The sequence below is a fragment of the Mustela nivalis genome (assembly GCF_964662115.1).
Source record: "Mustela nivalis genome assembly, chromosome: 6".
Taxonomy (NCBI): Eukaryota; Metazoa; Chordata; class Mammalia; order Carnivora; family Mustelidae; genus Mustela; species Mustela nivalis.
Window position 1 is genome coordinate 77,286,049 of NC_139025.1, and position 13,089 is coordinate 77,299,137.

A 13,089-nucleotide genomic window follows, 5' to 3' on the forward strand; every position below is an offset into this window, starting at 1 on the left:
TGTGGATGTACAATTTTCCCAATACCATTTATTAAAGAGGCTGCCTTTTTTCTAGTGGACATTCTTTAGTGCTTTGTTGAAGATTAGTTGACCATAGAGTTGAGGCTCTATTTCTGGGCTCTCTATTCTGTTCCATTGATCTATGTGTCTGTTTTTGTGCCAGTACCATGCTGTCTTGATGATGACAGCTTTGTAATAGAGCATGAAGTCTGGAATTGTGATGCCACCAACTTTGGCTTTCTTTTTCAATATCCCTTTGGCTATTCGAGGTCTTTTCTGGTTCCATATAAATTTTAGGATTATTTGTTCCATTTCTTTGAAAACAATGGATGGTATTTTGATAGGAATTACATTAAAAGTGTAGATTGCTTTAGGTAGCATAGACATTTTCACAATATTTATTCTTCCAATCCAGGAGCATGGAACATTTTTCCATTTCTTTGTGTCTTCCTCCATTTCTTTCATGAGTACTTTATAGTTTTCTGAGTATAGATTCTTAGCCTCCTTGGTTAGGTTTATTCCTACTTATCTTATAGTTTTGGGTACAACTGTAAATGGGATCGACTCCTTAATTTCTCTTTCTTCTGTCTTGTTGGTGTAGAGAAATGCAACTGATTTCTGTGCATTGATTTTATATCCTGACAATTTATTGAATTCCTATAGCAGTTTTGGAGTGGAGTCTTTTGGGTTTTCCACATATGGTATCATATCATCTGTGAAGAGTGATAGTTTGACTTCTTCTTTGCCGATTTAGATGACTTTAATTTCCTTTTGTTGTCTGATTGCTGAGGCTAGGGCTTCTAGTACTATGTTGAATAGCAGTGGTGATAATGGACATCCCTGCCGTGTTCCTGACCTTAGCGGGAAAGCTTTCAGTTTTCTCCATTGAGAATGATATTTGTGGTGGGTTTTTCTTAGATAGCCTTGATAATATTGAGGTATGTGCCCTCTATCCCTACACTTTGAAGAGTTTTGATCAGGAAGGGATGCTGTACTCTGTCAAATGCTTTTTCAGCATCTATTGAGAGTATCATATGGTTCTTTTTCTTTTTTTTTATTGATGTGTTGTATCACATTGATTGATTTGTGGATGTTGAGCCAACCTTGCAGCCCTGGAATAAATCCCACTTGGTCGTGGTGAATAATGTACTGTTGAATCCTTTTGGCTAGTATTTTGGGGAGAATTTTCGCATCTGTGTTCATCAAGGATATTGGTCTGTAGTTCTCTTTTTTGATGGGATTTTCTTGTCTGGTTTTGGGATCAAGGTGATGCTGGCCTCATAAAATGAGTTTGGAAGTTTTCCTTCCATTTCCGTTTTTTGGAACAGTTTCAGGAGAATAGGAATTAGTTCTTCTTTAAATGTTTGGTAGAATTCCCCCGGGAAGCCGTCTGGCCCTGGGCTTTTGTTCGTTTGGAGATTTTTAATGACTGTTTCAATCTCCTTACTGGTTATGGGTTTGTTCAAGTTTTCTCTTTCTTCCTGGTTCAGTTGTGGTAGTTTATATGTCTCTAGGAATGCATCCATTTCTTCCAGATTGTCAAATTTGTTGGTGTAGAGTTGCTCATAGTATGTTCTTATAATTGTCTGTATTTCTTTGGTGTTAGTTGTGATCTCTCCTCTTTCATTCATGATTTTATTTATTTGGGTCCTTTCTCTTTTCTTTTTGATAAGTCTGGCCAGGGGTTTATTAATCTTATTAATTCTTTCAAAAAACCAGCTCCTAGTTTCATTGATTTGTTCTATTGTTTTTTTGGTTTCTATTTCATTGATTTCTGCTCTGATCTTTATGATTTCTCTTCTCCTGCTGGGCTTAGGTTTCTTTCTTGTTCTTTCTCCAGCTCCTTTAGGTGTAGGGTTAGGTTGTGTACCTGAGACCTTTCTTGTTTCTTGAGAAAGGCTTGTTCCGCTATATATTTTCCTCTCAGGACTGCCTTTGTTGTGTCCCACAGATTTTGAACCGTTGTGTTTTCATTATCATTTGTTTCCATGAATTTTTTCAATTCTTCTTTAATTTCCTGGTTGACTCATTCATTCTTTAGAAGGATGTTGTTTAGTCTCCATGTATTTGGGTTCTTTCCAAATTTCCTCTTGTGATTGAGTTCTAGCTTCAGAGCACTGTGGTCTGAAAATAAGCAGGGAATGATCCCAATCTTTTGATACTGGTTGAGTCCTGATTTAGGACCCAGGATATGATCTATTCTGGAGAATGTTCCATGTGCACTAGAGAAGAATGTGTATTCTGTTGCTTTGGGATGAAATGTTCTGAATATATCTGTGATGTCCATCTGGTCCAGTGTGTCATTTAAGGCCTTCATTTCCTTGTTGATCTTTTGCCTGGATGACCTGTCCATTTCAGTGAGGGGAGTGTTAAAGTCCCCTACTATTATAGTATTATTGTGGATGTGTTTCTTTGATTTTGTTATTAATTGGTTTATATAGTTGGCTGCTCCCACGTTAGGGGTGTAGATATTTAAAATTGTTAGATCTTCTTGTTGGACAGATCCTTTGAGTATGATATAGTATCCTTCCTCATCTCTTATTAGAGTCTTTGGCTTAAAATCTAATTGATCTGATATAAGGATTGCCACTCCTGCTTTCTCCTGATGTCCATTAGCATGGTAAATTGTTTTCCACCCCCTCACTTTAAATCGGGAGGTGTCTTTGGGTTTAAAATGAGTTTCTTGTAGGCAACATATAGTTGTTTTTTTTTTTAATCCATTCTGATACCCTGTGTCTTTTGATTGGGGCATTTAGCCCAAACTCCCTCTATTTCTTACCAAATCCAGTAATAATAGCAAATAATTGCATAGCACTTGCCTATTCTGAGTCCTTTGTAGATATTAGCTCATATCTGTCTAACATGACTTACCCTTACTCAGGTGTCCAGACATATAACCCAGGAAGTCTCTTGTACTTGCTCTAATCTCTTTTTCCACAACACCAGACTCAAACTAAATCTTTGCTTTTTCTTCATCATCATTCTGAAAGATAAGTGCAAAAATCAAACTACAAGGATGCTCACTGCTGCATAAGTCATAGCAGGAAAATACTAAGAACAACCTAAATGCTCAAAATAGGGATTGGTTAAGTAAATTATGACTATTAAAAAGATGCTGTAACGTTTCTCCAAAGAAGACATACAAATGGCCAAGAGACCCATGAAAAAATGCTCAATATCATCATCAGGATAATATAAATCAAAACCACAAGGAGATACCACCTCACACCTGTCAGAATGGCTAAAATTAACAACACAGTAAACAACAAGGAGGATGTGGAGAAAGAGGAATGCTCCTACACTGTTGGTGGAAATGCAAGCTGGTACAGCCAACTTTAAAACAGCATGGAGGATCCTCAAAAAGTTAAAAATAGAGCTACCCTATGACCTAGCAATTACACTATTAGGTATCTATCTAAAGGATACAAAAATGCTGATTTGAAGGGATATATGCACCCCAGTGTTTATGACAGCATTATCAACAATAGCCAAAGTATGAAAAGAGACCACATGTCCATTGATAAATGAATAAAGAAGATGTGGTATATGTATATATATATATTATAAAGGATGAAATCTTGCCATTTGCAATGACGTGGTTGAAGCATTTCATTATAAATAAACATAATGCAAGACAAAATAAATCAGAGGAAGGCAAATACCATAGGATTTCACTTACATATGGAATTAAAAAACAAAACAGATGGACATTAGGGGAAGGGAAGGAAAAATAAAAAAAGATAAAATCAGAGAGAGACGCATACCATAAAAGACCCTTAACTCTCAGAAACAAACTGAGGGTTGCAGGAGGGAGGTGCGTGGGGGATGGGCTAGATAGCGAATGGGCATTAAGGAGGCCCTTGCGATGAGCATACTGGGTGTTATATGCAACTAATGAATCACTAAATCCTACTCCTGAGACTAATACTACACTCTATGTTAATGAAGTTGGATTTAAACAAAAATCTTGGAAGAAAAAAAAAAGATGCCTTAGAAGAATATCATTGATATCCAAAGATTATTCAATATACATAGTGAAGTAAATACTTCAGTTTTACAGAACAGGATACGTTCAGGATATCCAGGCTGGTATGCTAACTTAAATGTATGAAACAGTAATCTCTTTTTTTTTTTTTTTTAAAGATTTTATTTATTTATTTGACAGGCAGAGAGGCAGGCAGAGAGAGAGGGGGAAGCAGGCTCCCTGGTGAGCAGAGAGCCCGATGCGGGGCTTGATCCCAGGACCCTGGGATCATGACCTGAGCTGAAGGCAGAGGCTTTAACCCACTGAGCCACCCAGGCGCCCCTCTTTTTCTTTTTTTAAAGTCATGTACGTACATGTATAATTTAACACCCAGGTTAAATAATAGACTCCTAGGATTCCAGAAGCAACGTCTTTACCCTCAGACCTCAATATGCTTCTGAGTTTTCTGACTTTGTGATAATCATTTCCTTGACTCTTTTGTATATATTTAGCATTTGTGTGTCAACTCTGAGCAACTGTTTGATCTCTTTCTGAACTTTACTTAAATGGAACCATTCTTTGGTAATTTGCTTATTTGATTCAGCATCAAGTTTGAGATTTATCCATGTTGCTGCTTAAACCTCCGGCTGTTTCACTGCTGTTAGGTACTGCTCTGTGATATCAACAGTGTACCCATTCTAAGATTTTACGTTATTTCCAGGTTTTGGCTGTTACAAACAATGGTACTATAAATAATCCCGTGCCTGTTACTGCACACATAATTAAAAAAAAAAAAAAGATTTTATTTATTTATTGTACGGGTCTATTCAGCCAGAGCAGCCCCACCCTGTTGAACTGCCATTTTGTTGTAAAACTTAAATTGATCTTAACCTCCCCACCCCCCCCCCCCCCCCAGGAGAACTTATTTAAAAGCAAGTCCTGGAAACCAGTCCCAGGTAACTAAGTCCAAATACAAGGGTGGGTCAGGCCAGGAGGAGGTATTCAATCAGTGAGGGCACATACTGTCTCCTAGCTACCAAGGAGTATGGGCCCCGCTTTTTGGGCACCTTTTGGGCGCCAGTTCTGAACTAGGTGATAGGCTGGTTCAAATGTCTACTAGTGTAAATTGTAATTCAGTTAGTTGCCTAGCATCATTGTGGAGTTTCCTGTGTGTGTTCCAATCTCATTGGCAACCTGTGTGTGGCCAGGCCCAACCACATGGCTTTTGCTCTATAAAAGTTAGTCTGGAAAGCAGGGAGGGGTCGTCCTTTCTATAAGGGGTGGCCCCGACCAGTCTGTTTGACAGTCAGTCTGATTCCTGATGCTTGGTGCCAAATAAAGCTTTGCTTGACCTTCGCTTTGTATCAGTCTCGCTCCTTTAATCATGGACTCATTATTTGGGTACCCAACTTCCATCCCCACCACTCCACCCCCACCACCACATCCAGTCTTTCACTTGACTCTTTTCCTCAACTCCCTGCCAGTGTGCTTTTGGAAATTCCCCCAGAGTATGCTTGCTCTAGTTTCATATTCCACAAATCTGTGATCACTTACCTCCTGCTGGCTTCTAACTGGCTGAGGGCTTTAGATGACATCCCGTGGCTGGGTTTTTCTTCTTGTAGGCTGTTATCCTCTCTTGCTGTCCATAAGTCCTTCTCTCTTTCCCATCACACAGTTGAAATCAAGCTGTAACTTGTTCAACAAGATTTTTCTGGAGGGTAGGGGTTTCAGAAGAAAAGCACAAGGTAGTAGGGAAAGAGGGAAAAGAGAGTGGGGGTTGGGGGGAGAGACAGAGAGAGACAGAGATACTAACAGAGAGAGAGAGATAAGGAAACGCAGAGAGAAAACTTCTCATTGCCACCAGATGTGGACCCAGTTGTATCTAACCTTATCAGGGACTCCCATGGCTGTGCCTGACCCCTCCAACCCCGGCCCTGGGAATTCTTGATCTGCTGTCCTGTGCAGCCAGTCCACCTCCCCACACTGGGAGCATGTCCCCTGAGCAAGCCAACAACCTCTGCTCTAATATCTCCCTCAGTCCTAATTTCCTTTCTTCAGGAGGATGTCCACTGCATCCAGGGATAACCTCTTGCTTCCTCCAGGGCAATTTCTTCCAGTAGTTCAGAAGCTTCAAATTTCCCAAAGTCTGGTTGCTCGGTCTCCAAAAACCTGAGGGTAGCATAACCAGGATCAAACTGAAGTGAGCTGGACCCAGGCCAGCCCGGTTCTTTACCGGGCTGGCCTGGGTGAAGTGGAACGGAGCCTGCTCTGATTCTCCCTTTCCTGCAATCCCTTGCTCTCAAACTTTCCCGGTGGACCCTGGGTGACTCAATGTTAACACAATCCAGAGCAGATTGTCTATGCTTAGGCTCCTGGAGGTCTGAGTATAGACATAGGGAGGATTTCTTTCTCTCAGACAATCACAGACTTTTTCCATCAGAGGCTGACTTCTGCAACCTCTCCCACTTGTACTCAGAAAACGCTCAACTCCATTTCGGGATTTGAGGGTCTTCATTGTTCTTTTGTGAAATTATGTGGCACATTTGAGTAATCTTGTAACAAAGGAGAGAGCCTTGGGAAGACAATTTGACCTCCACTTCCTAGAAGTAACAGTTGTTGCCCTTGTCCTGCTCTCCTTCCCATTCTCTACTCTTTACCTCCAACCAGGATTTTTAAAAATTTCCATTCAACTAGTATTTATTAGTCACCTACTTTGTACAAGATGGAAGGCGCTAAAGTGGTAAACAAAATCCATACGGGCCTTAAAGAATTTACACCCCCGAAGTTGTGGGTTAGCCATGAAACCAACGGTTAATTGCAAATTAAGCTAAGTGGTAAAAAGGGAAAAAAGAAAAAGATGACAATAGCAGGAGATAGTGATGCAAATTTTAGAGTGAGGAAGTCAAGAAAAAAGCCAAGGAGAGATTTTTAAGTTGAATTTTGAGTTCTGTCTGGTGACAAGAGTCCTTGAAATGAGAAATAAATCGACCTCTTTGAAGGGATGAAAGCAGGTCTGAGGCTGTGGCGAAGTGAGCAGGGTGTGCGTATAGGGTGGTCGGGATAGGAGCCGAGGGGAACAGGGGTCAGTCCGTGCAAATCATTCAAAGCCATTTTAAGTAAGTTAGGTTTTATTGTAATTACAATATAAAAAATTATTTGATTTAATTTTTTTTTTAAGATTTTATTTATTTGACAGAGATCACAAGCAGGCAGAGAGGCAGGCAGAGAGAGAGGAGGAAGCAGGCCCCCTGCTGAGCAGAGAGCCCGATGCGGGACTCGATTCCAGGACTCTGAGATCATGACCTGAGCCGAAGGCAGCGGCTTAACCCACTGAGCCACCCAGGCGCCCCAGATTTAATTTTTAATAGGTAGCAAATTCTCTTTACATAAATAAGTAAATGAGCATATTAAGTTAGTCAATAAATACAGTAAGACATAAAGTTGTAAACGGTATCTGTGAGAAGTCCTCCTCCTACCTCCTTGCCCCAACTGCTCAATTCCTGTTCCAGGTAACTATCATTATTATTGGCTTTCAAGAATTCCAGCAGATTTTCTGGGGACATAAAAGCTGTATTCTCATTTTCTCTCTGTTTTTTTTTTTTAATTTTTTTATTTTAATGATATTAGTACTTACTTATTTGAGAGAGGAGGTGAGAGAGAGAGGAACAAGAAGACTCCATGCCCAGCACAGAGCCTGACCTAGGGCTTGATCCCACCACCCTGCCTGAGCTGAAATCAAGAGTGGGATGCCCAGGGGCACCTGGGTATCTCAGTGGGTGAGGCTGCTGCCTTTGGCTCAGGTCATGATCTCAGAGTCCTGGGATCGAGCCCCGCATCGGGCTCTCTGCTTGGCTGGGAGCCTGCTTCCTCCCCCTTCTCTCCCTCTGCCTGTGCCTGCTTCTCTGCCTACTTGTGAACTCTGTGTGTCAAATAAATAAGTAAAATTTTTTTTTTAAAAAAAGGTCATTAGCCATACCTTTAGAAGAGTGGGACGCCCAACTGACTGAGCCACCCACATTCCTCTCTCCCTGTTTCTTTACACAAAAGGTAGACATTGTTCAGCAACTCGGCATTTTCCTGGATGTTCCTTGGAGCGGTTAAGAAGTAAAATTCAAGTGAGTAAATTTTAAAGATTTGCTGGCTTTGTTCAACAATTCACGAATTGGGCCATATCCCTCCTGGCAGACAGATAGGAGCTCAGAGGAGCTCCACACAATGAAAGGTTTTTACAGGCAGGAGGGAGTGGGAAAACGATGTTAGGGATTCGAGTGGCAAGGTCACCTTCCTTTAGGGGATGGCAGAAGTCAGTCGCTCGGATTACCTACCAAGTGCTGACCAAGGAATTCCAGGTTGACTGGTTTAAGATCCCAATTCCTCAGAGGCTGAAACTGTAATTAAGTTTGGTATTAAGTCTTATTCGGTTGATGGGAATTGAGCATAAGTGACTCTGTTTTGGGCCTGTTGTCTCTTTTTTGACAGAATGTGCTCATTCTTTTGTGTGGTTGTGTTGTATGCAGGTGCCCTTAGTTTACTTAGTCTCCTGGCTGTGGACATTTGGGTGGTTTCCAGTGTTTTGTTATTACAACCGTGCTGCCACAAAGAAGAACACTTGTCCTGTCACATATGTCCAAGTATATCCTGAAGCAGAATAGGCAGGTACATTTTCAGTTCTGGTAGGTACTTCCAGAATGCCCTGCAGACACCTGGGTATGAGAATGCTTGTTTCCCTGTGGCCTTGCATACAGAGTGTATTAGCAAGCCTGTCTTCTGCTATTCTGTTAGGGGAAAAATGGTAGCTCATTGTAGATTTAAGTTGATGTTCTCAATTGTGGGTTCTTTATTTCCCTTTCTGCTCATTTCTGTCTCTATTTTTTTGCCCAATTTTTTGACTAGGGTGCTGGTCTTTTTCTTCTTGCCCTTGTACTGTGACTTGCAAACATTTTTTTTTTCTGTTTGTCATTATCTTTTGACTCGACTTGTGTGTATGTGTTTTACTATGTTTGAATTTATGATTTTTGGATTTTAGGATTTTTGGATTTTTAGGATATATTCTTCACTTTGAGGTTGAACATCAGAGATCCTGAATTTTCTCCATGGTATTTCCATCTTGATTTTTTTTTTCTTTTTTTTTTTTTTAGAACAGCTTCAGTTAAGTTTGATTTGTGGCATCTAAATGTGGTATCTCCCAATCAGATGAGGGCCCTCAAATGTGGATGATGATCTGGGGGGAGCCCCTCCCTCCATGGCAGTAAAAGAACTCACTGGAGGCAGAACAAAGAAATTTACTGAATACATGCGCAAGGGATCTGGGACAGAACAGAGGAGAGGCTATCTACCGCAGAAGCATTGGGCCGGGGCTGTGTAGAAAGAGGGAGGGTGAGGCGGTATGGCCATGTATGGAATTTCCCCCTTTTTGATAACTGTGCCTAGTTTTAAGTAGCACGTAGGTCAGTTAGGGCTTATGGAGATTTCCAGGTAGGTCAGCTGATGGGCCTGTCTGTAATCAGCCAGGGGAACCCTGAGGGCTCTTTCCACATTCTGTTGCTCAAACCTTTTTGCCCAAAGTGGCCTCTACAGAATTGATATACCAAAAATTGCACATATTTAATGCATATAATTTGATGAATTTGGACATAGACATACATCTATGAAACTGTAATCTTGATTATGGTGATGGTTTCATGTGACTATATGGCTTTATTTTTTAAGTTTAAGTCTTTGATTTATTATTATTATTATTATTATTAAGATTTTATTTATTTATTTGACAGGCAGAGATCACAAGTAGGCAGAGAGGCAGGCAGAGAGAGAGGGAGAAGCAGGCTCCCTTGCGGAGCAGAGAGCCCAATGAGGGGCTTGATCCCAGGACCCTGAGATCATGACCTGGGCCGAAGGCAGAGGCTTAATCCACTGAGCCACCCAGGCGCCCCAAGTTTAAATCTTTGAGTTAAAAGAAAAATTAATTTCTTGGTGTAAGGAATCCAACTTAGTTTTTTCCAGATGGCTCTCCTGGTTCCCGTTTATTGAAGAGTTCATCTTTTTCCCTCTGACCTTCTTGTTGCTATTTATTAAATTGTTCATCTTTTTCCTTCTGAGCTGAGATGTTATTTTTATTATATGCTAAATTGCTGTATGTATCTGAATTTATTTTTCCTTTTGTCTGTTCATATATCAGTTTCTCAATCTTTTAATTATTGAAGATTCATAATGTATTTTAATACCTTCTTGGTTTTACAGAGTGTTCCTTACTATTTTAGTTTATCTATTTTTCCTGTGAATGATAAAAGTAGCTAATGAAATCCAAAACAGAATCTCTAAAATGCTTACTGGGGTTTTCACTGGGAATGTGTTAAATTTATAAATTAATTTAAGAAAAATGGTATCTTTGTTATCGTGTGTTTTCTCTCTGAGGATGTGGTATGTCTTTCCATTTCTAGGAGCCTTTTATATTATTCAGTGGCAATTTAAAAAAGTTTATTGTGCTCAAGATGAAAAGATTTGGTAAGGAATTAAAAACTGTAAAAAAAGAACCAAGTGAAAATTTTACAGCTGAAAAAGTACAATAACATATTAAGAAATCAATACCCAGGTTTATTATCATATTAGATGCATCTGAAAAGAGAACTCAAAGATAGGGCAGAAAAAATTTTCATCTGAAACCCAGAGAGGCAAAAAGATAAAAAATAGAGAAAAGAATATTATACACATATATATATAACATATATCTATGTAATTTATTTAACATATAATACATACATAAATACTAAATATATTATGTATATGAGGTAATGGAACAAAGTTTAATATAGTGTAACTGGAGTTGCAGAAGGAGAGAAGAGAGATAATGGATAGATACAATACTTGAAGAGAAAGTAACAAACTTTTCTATTTAAAATGCCTAACTTGGGGCTTGGTGATTTTTTTTATGTGCTAGATAAATGTCAGCTGTTTACACCGTCGTATTACTTCCACACCCCTGGTCCCATGAAAGATTTATACCATTGGCAGTATTGCTGGAGTCCAAATTCACTCCCCCAAAACCTATGTTTCCCAGGCATACTTGTTCTTTTCCATCTGTTTTTTTTTTTTTTTAAATCAACAGCTTTTTTTGAGGTATAATTCCCAAATAAATCCATTTAAGATGAATAATTTAGTGCTTTTTGTATATTCACAGAGTTGTATGGCCATCACAAGAAACATTTTCCTCACCCCTTCCCCTCAAAGAACCCTGTTCCTCTTAGCTGTCAACTTCTGACTCCTTCCCCCTCTGCCCCAGCTCCTGGTAGCCAGTCACATGCTTTCTATTTCTACAGATCTGAGTATTCTGGACATTTCATAGAAATAGAATCATACAATACGTGGTCTTTTGTGACTGGCTTCTTTCACTTATCATGGTCTCAAGGTTCATCCATGTTGTAACACGGATCAGTGTTTCATTCCTTTTTCTTATGGAATAATATTCTGTTGTATGGCTATACCACATTTTATTTACCCATTCACCCATGGATGGACATTTGGGTTGTTTCCATTTTTTGGCTATTATGAATCATGCTGCTGTGAATAACATGTATAAATTTTTGTGTAGCTGTAAATTTTCTTAAGGGTATACCTAGTAGTGGAATTGTTGATTCATAAGGGAATTTTATGCTTAGCTTTTTGAACAACTGTTTTCCAAAAGGGCTACGTCATCTTTACGCTCCCACCAGCAATGTATGAGGGCTCTAATGTCTCTACACCTCCACCAACACCTGTTATTATCTATCTTCTTTTTCTCTTTAAAGTAGTCTCTACATACAACGTGGTGCTTGAACTCACCACCCTGAGATCAAGAGTCGCATGCTCTACTGACTGAGCCAGCCAGGTCTCTTACCTTTTTTTTTTTTTTTTAAGATTTTATTTATTTATTTGATGGAGCGAGCATGTGAGAGAGACAGAGAGCAAGCACAAGCAGGAGGAGGAACGGCAGGCAAGGAAGAAGCAGGTCCCTGCTGAGCAAGGAGCCTGATGTGAAACTCGATCCTAGGACTCTAGAATTATGACCTGTGCCGAAGGCAGCCGCTTAACCATCTGAACCACCCAGGTGCCCCTCATCTGTCTTTTTGATTATAGCCATCCTAGTGGGTGTGAAGTGATATCTTACTGTAAATTTTTCAGTAACAATTTGAAAAAACCTTTTATTTCAAAATAATTATAAATCCAGAACAAGTTGCACAGATGGTGCAGAATCCACGAATCCTTCTGTTACCGAATGTTACCTAATGGTAACATCTTACGTAGCTTTAGTAAAATGTCAACACTAGGAAACTGGTATCTGTACAATACTGCTAATAGGCCTAAGTCAGATTTCACCAGTTTTAAGATGCAGTCTGTTATGGACTGCCTGTTCAAATTCATATGTTGAAGCCCAACACCCAAAGTGATAGTATTAGAAGAGAATTAGGTGTAGTAAGTTCTGGAGGGTAGAGCCTTCATAAAGGGATTGGGGTCTCATGAGAAGAGGAGGAGACTAGAGCTCTCTTTCCTTGCAAGGGGAGGATATAGCAAGAAGACTGCCAGGGAGAAGCTTTTCCTCCCATACAGAATCTGTTGACACCATGCAGACGGATGGCCAGGGAGGCAGTTGGATAAGAGATTTTAGAGCTTAGAAACTGGGAGGGACTCATGGTATAAACTTGACACGGGCTCTGTATCTATGTGGATATCACATAGGTAACATTTAAGCCACAAAAGGAGGTAAGGCCACCTAGGGAAAAAGATGAGAGTAGGGCAGTGCCCTGGAGCATGCCAACACCTACAGCCTGATCGGAGGGGACAGCAGAGAGGTAGAAGGGAGGGTGTGACAGGCCATTTCCGGAAAGCCCCGAGGGGACAAGGACAAGGAAGTAGTAGATGGTATTGATGTCCAATACCATCAAGAGGAAAAGAAAGATGAAGATTAGAAACAAAAACTTCTATTCTATTTGGCAATTTGAAAGCATTTAATCACTTAAAAAAAAGAGATTTCTTTATCTCAGAGAGAGAGAGAGAGAGGGAGCACAAGGAGGGGGACAGAGGGAGAGGGAGAGATATTCTCTCCAGCCGACTCCCCGGTAAACCCAGAGCCTGGCACGCGGCTCCATCTCTCA

At 40.1% G+C, this 13,089-nt stretch overlaps 1 protein-coding gene across 3 annotated transcripts in view; it reads left to right on the forward strand.

The window, feature by feature from the left end:
• The window catches only part of GABPB1 (GA binding protein transcription factor subunit beta 1), a 975,210-nt gene that overhangs the window by 76,339 nt on the left and 885,782 nt on the right, over window positions 1-13,089 (forward strand). The window lies entirely within an intron of this gene.